General features: G+C 46.6%; 1 protein-coding gene and 1 long non-coding RNA gene across 4 annotated transcripts in view; both read left to right on the forward strand.

The window, feature by feature from the left end:
* The window catches only part of LOC134739573 (uncharacterized), a 52,648-nt gene extending 44,218 nt beyond the window's left edge, over positions 1-8,430 (forward strand). The window contains exons 4-5 of the mRNA XM_063664640.1: positions 6,473-6,745; positions 8,362-8,430. The gene's annotated coding sequence lies outside the window, so the exon portion shown is untranslated. The remainder of the gene's footprint in view (positions 1-6,472; positions 6,746-8,361) is intronic.
* Positions 8,431-8,500: 70 nt separating this feature from the next.
* LOC134739574 (uncharacterized) overlaps positions 8,501-13,345 on the forward strand; it is a 29,509-nt gene continuing 24,664 nt past the window's right edge. For all 3 annotated transcript variants that reach the window (XR_010126357.1, XR_010126356.1, XR_010126358.1), the window contains exons 1-2: positions 8,501-8,881; positions 9,007-10,561. This is a non-coding gene — a long non-coding RNA (uncharacterized LOC134739574). The remainder of the gene's footprint in view (positions 8,882-9,006; positions 10,562-13,345) is intronic.

The following is a 13,345-nucleotide window of genomic DNA, read 5'->3' on the forward strand; positions in this document are numbered from 1 at the left end:
CTCCAGCCTCACCCTCCCAAGTTGCTGGGACTGCAGGTGTGTGCCACCACGCCCGGCTAATTTTTGTATTTTTAGTAGAGACAGGGTTTCACTATGTTGGCCAGGCTGGTCTCAAACTCCTGACCTCGTGATCCACTCGCCTGACCTCGTGATCCACTCGCCAATCCCAAAGTGTTGGGATTACAGGCATGAGCCACCATGCCCAGCCTGAGCCTTGGATTTCTAAGGACTGTCGTGCATGGATCCTAGATTGTTCCAGATTTTCCAGACCAGTTCTGGTCCACAGAACCTCTCTCTCAACAAACCCCACAGCCACATTTTGTCCACAGAAATGGGCCTGGTAGGACCAATAATTTTGAGCTTTGTTTTTGCCATTTCCCCCAGTGCCATGTCTGCACTGCCTCTGTTGCTGGAGGCATTCCTGAACAGCAATTTGACTTGACACATGTTTTTCAGTTGTTTGAAAGGTCATCAACTCACTCACCCACTGGGACAATCAATCCATTACCCATCAATCAAATAATTCAACAGATGCTTATTAAATGTTTGGTGGTGTCATGCCCACATACGGTGTCTGTCCTCAGGAAGCTCCGGAAACCCAGGAAGGAATCTTAGTGCTTCTCAGCAGGTCTCGTGGAAGCCCTGGCAGTTTTCAGAGATGTGCAGCTGGTGGGGGATTGCAGGGCCTCTGCTGGGGTCTCTTCACACTTGCTCCAGGAATGAGGGGCTCTGATGAGCTTCATGACCTGGTTATGTCTTCATTAGTAACATAAAAACATAATCCTCAAAGACAGTCTTTCCTTTTTATAGTCTTTCCTTTTAATGGCCAAACATAGATGAGAATGGTCATTTTCTAGTGTTTTCCAAATTACTTTGTTATGTCACGATCTAGCTTTTTGAAATCTTTCCATTGTCTTAGCTGTGGCATTACATACTTCAAAACTCTGCTTATAATTTTGTTTTCTTATGTAGGAAGAATTCTGAGTAGGGCATCAGGGAACCCAGCTCCCCATCTCAGCTGTGGACATGGGGGTGGCGCTTGTTGGATCACTCTGTGCTCTATTTTTCACCGGTGAAGGATGGGGTCACTGGGGTTACTCTTGGGGTCCTTCCCACCAGTGGCAGTTGTGGTCCTGTTTGTTCGGCACACTGACCAAGGAGTGGGAAGAAGGGCAGTCAGGGTGGCTCGAAGGCAAATGGCTGCTGTTTCTACCAGGAGGGTTGGAAGCTTTTCTGTAGCCTTCATTCATAAGTGGGAGTACATCCAATGGAGAAAATACAATTCATGCATATTCTGTATCATCATAAAAGATCCTTTGTGAAAGATACAAATGTAAGTAGGATTATTTGTTTTCATGAGGCCTTGGAAGGAAACTCTTATAGTCTGGATTTAGCTGTGTACAGGGAACAAACTGTGGAAGTGGCTCAGGCAACCACCTGCAGTGGTGAGGGAGAAAAACCCTGGGTGGTCAAGCTCTTTCATGTCCTGGGGAAACAGGTGAGATGCCCACAGGACTAATTGCTCCTTGGTCCACCCTTCTGAATACACAAAACCCTCAAAACAGAGAAGGGCTTAGCCTTTAGACAGGACTTCTCTCTCCCTACCCTTCCCTACATGAAGACCAGCATCCTGGCACCTGATGGGATCATGCTCAGCCTGCCTTTATCGCCAAAGCTTCCAGATCCATGTGGCAACATCACTTCCTGCCTCTTTCACTGGGTGATGTGCAGACGTCAGGTCCACCAGGGGCATTTTCTGCCTTTCAGGAGCTGAGGCTGCCCTGGTCTCACCCCTGATTTTACCCCCTAATGAAATCCTTGAGGCATCTAAGGTGCATTAAGAGCTGTGGCGCAGAAGATGAGGGATCATAAGGCTTGCATGGGAGACTCAGCTGCGTCCTGTAGCCCTGTGAGTTTGGGTGTCTTGCCTAGCATTGCCGAACGTTGGGACGCTCTTACCCACCTCGCGCACCAGTGTGAAGCCTAACGGGGATGATCCGCTGACAGCTCTTGGCACAGCCCCTGTTGCATGGCAGATGCTTCATAAACATGGGTTTCTTTCTGCATTTTTCTGTTCTGGGGTAGAGAGAGAGGTCCCGACAAGTCTTCATAATAAAGACTATGCCAGCACATTGTGAGGGCTTTGCAGAATCTTCCTTGGCTGGTTTCTCTGTCCTTCCCTGAGGTCTGGAGTTCTGCAGAAGGTGCTAAGCAATTGCTAAACTCATATTCAGGGCGAGTGGGGAGGTCATCACCCACTTGTTCAGGGCTCCTTTTCTCTTTCTTCCTCTCTTAGCTGTCTTTGCAGGGATAGGGTCTTCCCAACCATCCCTCACTGTGACCCACACCTGGAGGGGGTCTGGAAAGCAAGGACTGCAGCCTGAGTTCCCCTCATGGAGGCAAAGCCAGTCCCACCACCCTGGCTCAGGCTGGCGGCTGTCAAGAGGCACTGGGCTACTCTCTGAGCTTTAGTTCCTGTGACCCTAATTGCTAGGCGAATGTGGAGGCAGTGGGGATGCTCAGTCAGTGCAGCTGGCCTGGGGGAATCTGGCTATGTTTCCGGAGACCCTCTTATATGATTAGGCTTTGTATCCCCACCCAAATCTCATCTTGAATTGTAATCTTCATATCCCCCATAATCTCTACATGTCGAGGGGGCTGTTTCCCCATGCTGTTCCTGTGACAGTGAGTGGGTTCTCACGAGATCTGATGGTTTTATAAGGGGCTTCCCTTTGCTTGGCACTTCTCCTTCCTGCCACCTTGTGAAGAAGGTGCCATTCTTACCCTTTGCCTTATGCCATGATTGTAAGTTTCCTGAGGTCTCCCAAACGTGGTGAACTATGAGTCGATTAAACCTCTTCCCTTTATAAGTTACCCAGTCTCAGGTAGATCTTTACAGCAGCGTGAGAATGACTAATAATCCTTCCTTCCTTTACCTGGAGCTTAAGACTCCACAGATCAATGTGGCGACATCATTTCCCACCTCTTACAATGGGGTGAGGTGCAGACCTCAGCTCCTCCAGGGGCATCTTCTGCCTTTCAGAAGCTGATGCTGCCCTGGTTGGTGGACAGCCTTACCCTACCTTACCTTATCCTCTTTCAGCAGTAACCAGTCAGTTCCAACAGGAAGTGAGGGAAACAGAAACCTCTCCTGTTGAGAAGATCCATTCCAGGAATGCCTGCTGTGGGTGTCAGGCAACTCTAGAAGGAGGCCATTGGAAGTTTGCTCTCTGCCCATGGAACTGCTCCCCCTGTCAGCCTCATTCACTGGGCTGGCGCCTGAGGGAGATGTCGCAAAGGACAGTGTGCTGGGGTTGAGAGTGGGAAGGAGCAGGCAGCCATAGTTTCTTTTATTTTTCCGTTGAACAAATTCTAATTTCTACAACAATTCATAACACATTTTTGGGACACTCACATAATCCCAACTAAACATTAAAACCATGCATTGCTATTCTGGGAATAAAATTTGAAAAGTACTGGTGCTTTTGTGCAGTCTGAGTCATTATATTTTTACTACTTTGGTTAACATTGGGCTATAAAAACAGGTAAATAACTGTTAAAAGTTAAAAGCGGAGTCATTTGCTCAAAACTATTTTATGAGCTTCATTTTTGGAATGGTTGAACTTTCCGCTAGATTTTTCCCCTTCATACACACAGAATCTTTGTGTTTTTTACAACTCAGCTTGTGAACAATATTCCACCTTCTGACTGAGGTAAGGGTGTGGGCCTCGTGGGCTGGAGATTGTTCTTCTGGGCCTGGATGATGCAACCGGATATGCTATTTTCTCCACTGTTTTCTTGGGAGAAACCGTGGTTGTATTCTAGGCTCAGTGTGCTTTCAGTTGGTGGTTACACCCAGATATGAATATTGCAGCCATTTCAGAGGGACCCCCAGCCAAGCAACACCTGCCATGATTTTCATTCTTGGGGTCCTGGCTGCTTATGGTGAATTTGACCCGCTAAACACGTGTGCTCCGGAGCACAGCCGGTTTTCTGCTTGCCAGTTCCCATAGGTCCTCCATGTCTCAGGAGAGCCTCAAGGGCAGTAATAACCCACGGGACAGTGCTCACCCAGCACCTGGGCACTCAACAGAGGCATTGGGTGGAGGGTTTTCCAGACCATATTTGGTGGAAAGTCAAGAAGTCTCTTGATACCAACATCAGGGGCCAACACTCAGTGCATTCTAAGCTCCAGGTGTCCTGGGCAGCCCACTGTGGACAAGACGTAGTTGACTCTTCAGAAACTTTTGATGGTATGAACCCATATTAGAGATGAGCAGATGGAGGGGAATGGGTCCAAGAAGCCCAACCCAAGCCACACAGCCAGAAATGCATGGCTGTAGTTTTGTGGTCTTCACCGTGTCAGCATGGTTGCCATAGAGTGCCTGAGCAGACAGCATCACCAAGGGCCATCCATTCCATCTCGGCTCCAGTTCAGTCTTCTTTGGCAAGGCGGCTGAGCAATCCGGTCCCTGGGAACTGGCTGCCTGAAAGCCCTGCCCATCTGTACCTTATTCCTGCCATGTTCCAGACTGAATGACAGAGCTGTGTCTGCAGAGCATGTTTCCTGTAGCATTGGGTGTGGTTACAGGTTTCAAAACAATGCACTCTGTGTACCTGTTTTGCTTCTCAACTCACTCCTTAATAGCCTTGAAGTGTAAATCTAATCTGCATTTTTTTTAAAGCAAGCAAACTATCAAACAAGGTGTTTCTTAGGCCACCATTGTGCATTCTGTGTGTTGCAGCTCCCATACCAGGATCCCCAGCCGCCATAGGATTCAGCATTTTAATATTCCAAATGCCCTTGAAAAGGCAGTAGCGATACCTTCCATTGCTAATGTTATTATCCCCATATGTTCCCTTTTGAGTTTTTTATTATTATACCTGACAAAATTGTTGCTGCTATTTTTCCTCTATTTCATTTGGGGAATGTTCATCCCTGAAATGACTCCATTAGGGAGGATATTGAAGCATCAAAAGAACTCATTGATTGGTGCTCAGAAGAATTCCCTGGAGTGACAAAACAAGTTAATGTCTCAATCTGTAACTTGCAGCTCCATATTTCTTTGTCAGTGTCAACCATTCCAAGCAATCTCAGACCTTGATTTTCAACTACTTTCACCTTAAAGTTTCCTGAAGTGTATAATCCTAACCACGAGTCTACATTTCTTCCCCAACAACATCTTCTAGGAGTGTTGGTCTGCGGTGGTGACTGTGAAGTGTTGTCGGGCAGGGAAAGTGGGAAATAGGAGGTGAAAATCCATCCCTTTATAGAAAGCACAGCCCAGCACTGTTAGATCTTCCCACCAGGGGTGACGAGGAGAGTAGAGGGAGGAGGGCTTTAGTGCATATTTGGTATTGGCCAACATTTAGATGATGTTGTCACAGACCAAAATGTCTCATTTCCTAACAATAAAGTTTAGTTATCCATATTTTACTTCAAATCAATAGACATAGCATACCACTTCAGAACCATAAAATACCTAAGATATAGCTTCTATAAGGAACTCACTTTGCACTGCAAGAAAACATTCTGGTTGGTTCATTGTATTTCATTGATTAAAATTTATAGTGGGAAAAATCTGGTAAAAAGACTAAGTTGGAGGCTGGGTGTGGTGGCTCACACCTGTAATTCTAGTACTTTGGGAGACCAAGGCAGTGGAATTGCTTGAGCCCTGGAGTTCAAGACCAGCCTGGACAACATGGTGCAACATCACTGCTACAAAAAAAGAAAAAATTAGCCTGATTTGCTGGCATGTACCTGTCGTCCCAGCTACTGAGGAGGCTGAGGTGGGAGGATGGTTTGATGGCTTGGAACCAGGAGGCAGAGGTTGCTGTGAGCCTTGATCATGCCACTGCACTCCAGCCTGGGTGACAGGGCAAGAATCTGATGAAAGAAAGAAAGAAAAGAAAGAAAGAAAGAAAGAAAGAAAGAAAGAAAGAAAGAAAGAAAGAGAGAAGGAAAGAAAGGAAGGAAGGAAGGAAGGAAGGAAAGGAAAGGAAAGGAAAGGAAGAGAAAGAAAGAAAGAAAGGAGAGAGAGAGAAAGAGAGAAAGAGAGAAATAAATAAATAAAGGAAGGAAGAAAGGGAAAGGAAAGGAAAGGGAGAGAAAGAGAGAAAGAAAGAAACAAGAGAGAGAAAGAGAGAAAGAGAAGAAAGAAAGAAAGAAAGAAAGAAAGAAAGAAAGAGAAAGAAAGAAAAGGAAATGAAAGAAAAGGGAGAAAGAGAGAGAGAGAAAGAAAGAAGGGAAAAGAAAGAAAGAAAGAAAGGAAGGAAAGAAAGAAAAAGAAGGAAAGAAAGAAAAGACTAAGTTGGAATGAAAGTTGGAAGGAGTAAGTGGTTTTACTTGGGGAACCCATATAGGATGTGAGCTTCCTTTATGAACTTAGAGTCAGAGACTATCTGATAAGTTATTTTTCTGGCTTTATATATTGTCATTTAGAAACTGTTATTCCTGTTGTATGAATGTTAGCCTGTTTGCTGTGCTCTGAGATGCAACTCGTGGACTCACAAGAGGGCCCGGCTGAGAAGGCAGAAGGAAAGGCGCCACCATTGTCAAATGCTTCTTGTGTGTGAGATCCATCTGCTTACCAATTTAGTGTCTTAATCAACCCTTACAAACCCATGAAGTAAGTAAAAGAATAACACTTTACAGATGAGAAAAATGGAGGCTCCAAACATGTATGCATCTCACTGGAGATCCAGGCACCGCTGAGGATATGGCACAGAGGAACCTTGCATCCAGGTGTGTTGGAGTCTGAAAATTACTTTTTTTCTCATTGCATTACACGTCTGATGAGACACGAACACACAACCCACTGTGAAAGATTGCCCACAATTATGAAAATACAGGAGGTTTGGAATGTGGCGTGCCTGCCATCTCACCCTTCATTAAGCCCCAGTCAGAACTCAGGGGTAATAGTGATCCACTCTCCTGTCACCCAACACACGTTACCGTGTCACTTAATTCTCAGAGTGGGGAGAGGGACTTTGGAAATACTGGATAGCTATTCAGCACGGGCCCTTTACAACCTGCCTAACGGAGATGTCTGAGTTTGTTCATTTGTTATGGTCTTCATCTGAATCCAGATAGTAAAGCTATGTCAAAATTTAGAGCCAGGAAATAAGTCCATTTCCACTCTCAGTAGGTGCCACTTACATGCTCCTCAGCCACATCTGTCGAGATGAAGTGGCGATCCCAGGACTTGTGGCTGTGTCGTGGCTGCACAGTTGTTAGAGTGTGGAAGTGTTGAGACAACATGAAGCCTGGAGCTGCCTCCATCCTTCTGAAGGGCCCTCCCTGGCCCCCGACCCAGCCTGAAGGAGTATTGCCCACTGTCCATGGGACCGTAGAACCATGGGGGACTGATTCTTGCTGCCCCCCAGGACCAGTCAGATCTCTGCAAATTGACACTAACTGGATTTTCAGGCAATATAGTTTTCCAGGACAGAAACTCATATCCTACCCGATGTGGTCAGTATGGTTTTCCGCACTGATTGTTACCCAAGGAGGTAGAATCTGACTATAAAGGAAGCACCTGCCAACTCCCTGGGAGGTGGCTCCCTTCCTGACCTCCCTGCTTCTGCTCCTGTCTCTGAAATCCACTGCCCTCACCTCCCAGGGCAGCGCTCTGCCCGCTCTCAGCCTCTGAGCGTGCTGTGACATCTCAAAGCAAGGGATTTGGTTCAAAGGTGACTTCAATCAATATTTTTTCTTTGTAGATTTGCTATCAATAGAATCACAGTTATATTCGTGTCTTGGTGAATTGAACAGCATAATTTGCCTTTTAAATTTTTATAAATTTAATTTTATTATTTTAAAATTTATTCTCAGTTTCATTAAGGTATAATAGACAAACAGAATTGTATGAATTAAGGGGGAAAATAACATGCTGATCATATATATACATATATATGTATTATAACATAATATATTATAATATAATATATATGTAGTGAAATGATTACCACAATCAAGTTAATTAATACATCCAGCACCCCACCTAGTTACCATTTGTGTGTGTGTTGGTGAGAACATTTAAGATCTACTCTCAACAAATTTCAATGATACAATACAGGATTGCTAGCTACAGTCACCATGTTGTTCATTAGATCTCCAGAACTGATTAATCTTGTAACTGAACCTCCCAACCCTTTGACCAACATCTCCCTCTTGCCCTCATCACCAGCACCTGGGAACCACTATTCTACTCTGTTTCTATGAGTTAGACTCCTAGATGCCACATATAAGAGAACTCGTGTGGTATTTGTTTTTCTCTGTCTGACTTTTATTTCACTTAGCATAATGCCCCCACATTCATCCACATTGTCACTAACAGCAGGATTTTGTTCTTTTTTAAGGCTGAACAGTATTCTGTTACGTCTGCATGTCTTTCTTCATCCATCAAGGGAGGCTTAGTTTGTTTCCGCATCTTGGCAGCAGTGAATAATGTTGCAATGAGCACTGGAGTGCAGACGTCTCTTTGAGCTGCTGGTTTTGTTTTCTTCAGATGTATGCCCACAAGTAGGGTCTCTAGTTCCAATGGTAGTTCTCTCTTTGAGTTTTGGAGACAACTCCTGACTGTTTTCCGTAACGGCTGCACCCATCGCCATCTCCAATGCACAAGGGTTTTCTTTTCTCCACATCCTCTGACAAATCCGCAAGAAGGGGTTGCTTTCCAGAGGAGACAGAGCAGTGGCCTGGACAGGACAGATGGATGGCCCAAGGGAGACCCTGCTCTTTAGGGCCCAGCTTCCAAATCTTGGGGAGAAGCCCTTCTGTGAGCGGGGAGGAGGTGCTGGGGCTCCCAGCCTGTTCAACCAGTGGGGTGCTTTTCTGTGGAATTACTCCTCTCCAATCTACAGACACTTGATGTGCCAGGTCAGCTCTGTTTTCCATGTAAAGCTCCTTTTCCTAAACTTTGTTCTGATTGTTGGGGGGAGGGGGTGGGGGGAGATACGTTTGGAACAGTGGATAATTAAATATCACATTTCCTTAATTCCCAGGTGCTGACAGCTGGAGTATGCCTCATTAATTTAATGACAGTTTTTCTGGAATACATCTGACACTTAGGCATTTAATGCTAACAGCACTTCCTAGATGTACCCAAACTTCAGAAGTTCTTTTTTTAAAGCACTCGAGCACCTAGGAAATACTGTAAGTTTGGGAAACACTGGGTTAAACTGAGGTAAGTCTGTCTCTTTTCTGCACGATTTTCTTAAGACTATAGGTGTTTACAGTGGAGATAGGCTGTTTCCTCCTCCTCTATGCCCTGCTTTAGTGGGCTGAGTGCATCCCTGGGAATCTAAGCTACTTAACCCAGGCATCATTGCAGGCAGGATTCTAATGGCCCCACATCTGCTATCTGTGAGCTGCCACTGATCGTGAGCTATGGATCTGGGCAGCCAAGCCAGTCTGCACCTCAGCTCTTCTCTCTGCCGGCACAAGATTGAGTCCCTTGGTTTCCTTTAGGGCCAATGAGTGCAAACCAGGTGCCGGGGAGACCCAGCAGTCCCCTGCAGCGATGGTGGGTGCTGCTTGGGGACCAGGCCTGAAGTCGGGGGCAGGAGGATGCTCACCTCCCATGCTCTCTTGTTCCTGGGTTCCCTGCTCCCCAGTGCTTCTCAGAGCTGCTGTCAGAGAAGGGTTTTCTCACCGAGGTTTTTTCCAGACCTCTGAGTCTGGAAGAAGACCTCTGAGCTCCCCGAGGTCTTCTTTCTGTTTACTCCTTGTTGATCCTAAAAATACTCATGGGTGAAGTGATGGCTGCAGGCGATGGGCATGAGCTGAGCTGTTTTCCTGATGCCACGCTGCCATCATAGGGTATGTGGGACCTGAGGAGGGAGGAATGATTAGGGACCTTATAGCTGTTTATTCATTCATTCAACAAGTATTTCCTGAGTGTCTTCTGTGTGCCAGGATGCTCCTAGGTTTAGAGATTCAGCAGGGAACCAAATAGAAGGAACATCTCGTATTTTAGTGGTGAGACGCCAACAATCAGGAAATTAACGTAAGGCATAGAGTACATTCGACCTTGCAAGTGTCACGTAGGAAAAGCAGTGGGGAAGCGAGTGTGGGAGAACGTGAGGGGAGGGAGCACTCACAGGGGTGGAGGGAGGACCTGCACTGTGTCAGGGAGAGCCTTGCAGGTGGAGGGACTTGCCCCAAAGCCAAGGGTCCTCAGCTTCAAGACCCGCTTTCTGCATGGGCTGTTCCTGCGGCTCACAGGGTCCATATGATTTCTCTGTAGTCAGGACTATTTCCATCCTGAATTCCCCTCTGTCACTTTGCCCCGTGGTGAGTAGCCCTGGAGGGCTGTGGACAATTTTGGGATCCAGCTAAGGTTGAGTTGGGATGCTTTGGTTGGGTTTAGTAACCACGTGCGTGTGGTTTGCTGCCACTCTGTTGAGTTGCACAGCCCTGATGGGAAGGTGTCCATCATTTTCCAGGTCATTGCCAGCGTGTCAAGACATGAAGATTCCAGGCCAGAGGGACCAGCTCACCTCGGCTATATCCCAGGGTGCCCCTATCTGGACACCTGCAGGAAGGAGGAAAAACCAGGTCCGTAATGCACAATGCTAGAACATTCCTCCACTCATGGCTTGTACCGGATTGTATAGGAGGAGGACTTGTTTCTCTTCCATGCTTGGCCCAAACAAGAGATTTCACCCCAGGGGCTCTCTCTCCTAGGTAGCATCCTCCTCTGTAGATACAGGCTACTTCCTCCTCTTCTCCTTTCTGTCTGTGGTTTTTTTTTTTTTTTTTTTTTTTTTGAGAAGGAGTCTCGCTCTGTCGCCCAGGCTGGAGTGCAGTGGCACTATCTTGGCTCACTGCAAGCTCCACCTCCTGGGTTCACACCATTCTCCTGCCTCTGCCTCAGCCTCCCGAGTAGCTGGGACTACAGGCACCCGCCACTGCTCCCAGCTAATTTTTGTAGTTTTAGTAGAGATGGGGTTTCACTGTGGTCTCGACCTCCTGACCTCATGATCCACCTGCCTTGGCCTCCCAAAGTGCTGGGATTACAGGCGTGAGCCACCGTGCCCAGCCTCCTTCTCTTTGTTTTTAAAATGGGAAAAGATCAAAATAGAATTTGCAGGATTTATTTGTTTAGAGAATACAGACTTGTTGCATTTCTACAAAAAGTGAGGACACCTGTGTGTAAAGGTGCATGGTTATGCGTTCCAAACATCAAAGATAAAACACGAATTTCCATCAGCGAGGCTACAACATTGATCTATTCTCTCTGCAGAAAAATGATGTTAGTAAATCATTGTCATGACAAGAAGCAGTGAAAACGTGGAGGAGCAGTACTAGAGTGTCTGGCAGGAGATTTAGAAAATGTGCTGTCATTTTGGATGTTGTGATATATGTGGTCTTCATAAAACTAAAAATTTGTAATTTATGTACTCGTTATAAAGAAATATTTTCTTATGTGCCCAATTTCCTACTGGTAATTTTGTATTCCTTTCTTGAAAAACCTCCGCCTTCCTGCTCTACTCCCACTTTCGGCTTCTAGCATCCAAAACCTAGGCCTCTCCCAGTATGCAGACACTGAGCACACAAGCTTTCCAGATGGAAACATGTGCAAAGGTCCCGGGGTAAAAGGGCCTGGGCTGTCTGGGGAGGGGTGAGGATGCTGCTGTGGCTGGAATTGATGAAATTACACTGGGGCAGGGCACAAGAGTGAGCAGAAGGGTGGCCTGCCGGGCTGGGAGGCCATGGACATGGACTGGGCTCTTAGGAGGGGACCGTGGAGTCCCTAGGGCTCTGGGTCTGGATGGTCCTTGCTTCCGTGTTAGGAAGGGCTCTTGGGGTTGCCTGTGGGCTTTTCGCAGTGGATATTCTGCCTGGGGCCTGTCTCTGCATTCATATCTATTCGGCATTCTTGGATCCTGCCAAGCAGAGAAATGATTTTCTCAACAGCGAGATATAGAAGAAATTTGATAATAATGCGGAAGTAACTCCTAAGCATCCTTTTACAGAAAAATAGGATCACGTTTGGCCAAAGAACCACCAGAAAGTAAGAGCAGTGCTTCAAAACGGCCTTGAAGTTGCTCACTCAGCCCTGGCCCGGCAGCCTCTGAAGGCCTCTAGGAGGCTGGTTTGTGGCCTGGGCCGCAGACTCAGCTCCGACAAGAGCAGTGAGAGAGCAGCACGCTCTCAGCTCGTCTCATGACGAATGCAGATTCACGGAATGGAATTTACATTGCCCAGTGCCAGCAAATTCCGGGAAGTAATACATTTTATTAAGAAAACTCAACTTTTAACTTTATTTTGAAATAATTGTAGATATACATGCGGGAGCATAAAATAATGCAGGGAGATGTCAAATGCCCAGTTTCCCTCAATGATAACATTAGTGCGAAACTACAACGCACTTCACAGCCAGATAGCGACATTGATGTCATCTACTGATCTTGTTCAGATTTCCCCAGTCGGTCTTCACTCACTCGGATGAGCGTTGAGTTCTATGCAATGCTGTCACCCAGGCAGATTCATGTACCCGTCATCGCAGTTAAGACGCAGAACCTTCCCACCACTGCAGGAATTCTATATGATGACCTGCCCCGTTATGACCACACAGAACCTTCCCACCACCGCAGGAATGCTATGTGATGGCCTGCCCTGTTATGACCTCACCTTCCTCCCTCTTCCCCTCCTTAATCCCTGGAAACCACTGATCTGCTTTCTATTTCTAGAATTTTGTCATTGAAAGGAGGCTATGTATATGGAATTGCACAGTATGCCACCTTTCAGAACTGGCTTTTTCCTCTCAACATAAACCCCTTGAGACCCATGCCGGCTGCTGCCTGTACTGGTAGTTCATCCCTCTTCCTTGCTGCGTAGCATCCTGGAGCAGGGATGGAAAGGCGCTTTTTAAAATAATGCTTTTGCTGCTCAGAATATCTCAGCACTCGTCTTTAGCATCTTTGGTAAAACCTGCTAAGCCCTCCTCCACGATACAGGTCTCATTTTCACAGTTCCTAGAAAAACTTCTAAAGAAAGGATTCCTGATGGGTGCTGAGAGATTGTAGGGCCACTGGGATGAGTTTATGCCAATGCAAGAGGAGTTACTTGTGTGACTCTCTACGTGGGCTGGGGGTGGTGGGGTTCATTTAGAAAAACCAAGCAGCATCTCCTGAAGCCCTCCCTGGTGCCCGCCTCCCTGATGGGGATCACCACGGGAGAGGGGACTGTTCTAGCTCCCAGGCTTTCAGGCACCCAGGCTTATAGAGGAATGCTTTTGGAGAGGAGACTGTTAGATGCCTTGAGGATGAGGCACTGGCTTTGCTGTTTTCTCCAGAGTTGGGAGGGCAGGGTGCTGTGGCTCCATGAAGAGCATGT

Source organism: Pongo pygmaeus, chromosome 4 (genome assembly GCF_028885625.2).
Source record: "Pongo pygmaeus isolate AG05252 chromosome 4, NHGRI_mPonPyg2-v2.0_pri, whole genome shotgun sequence".
In the NCBI taxonomy this organism is placed as follows: Eukaryota; Metazoa; Chordata; class Mammalia; order Primates; family Hominidae; genus Pongo; species Pongo pygmaeus.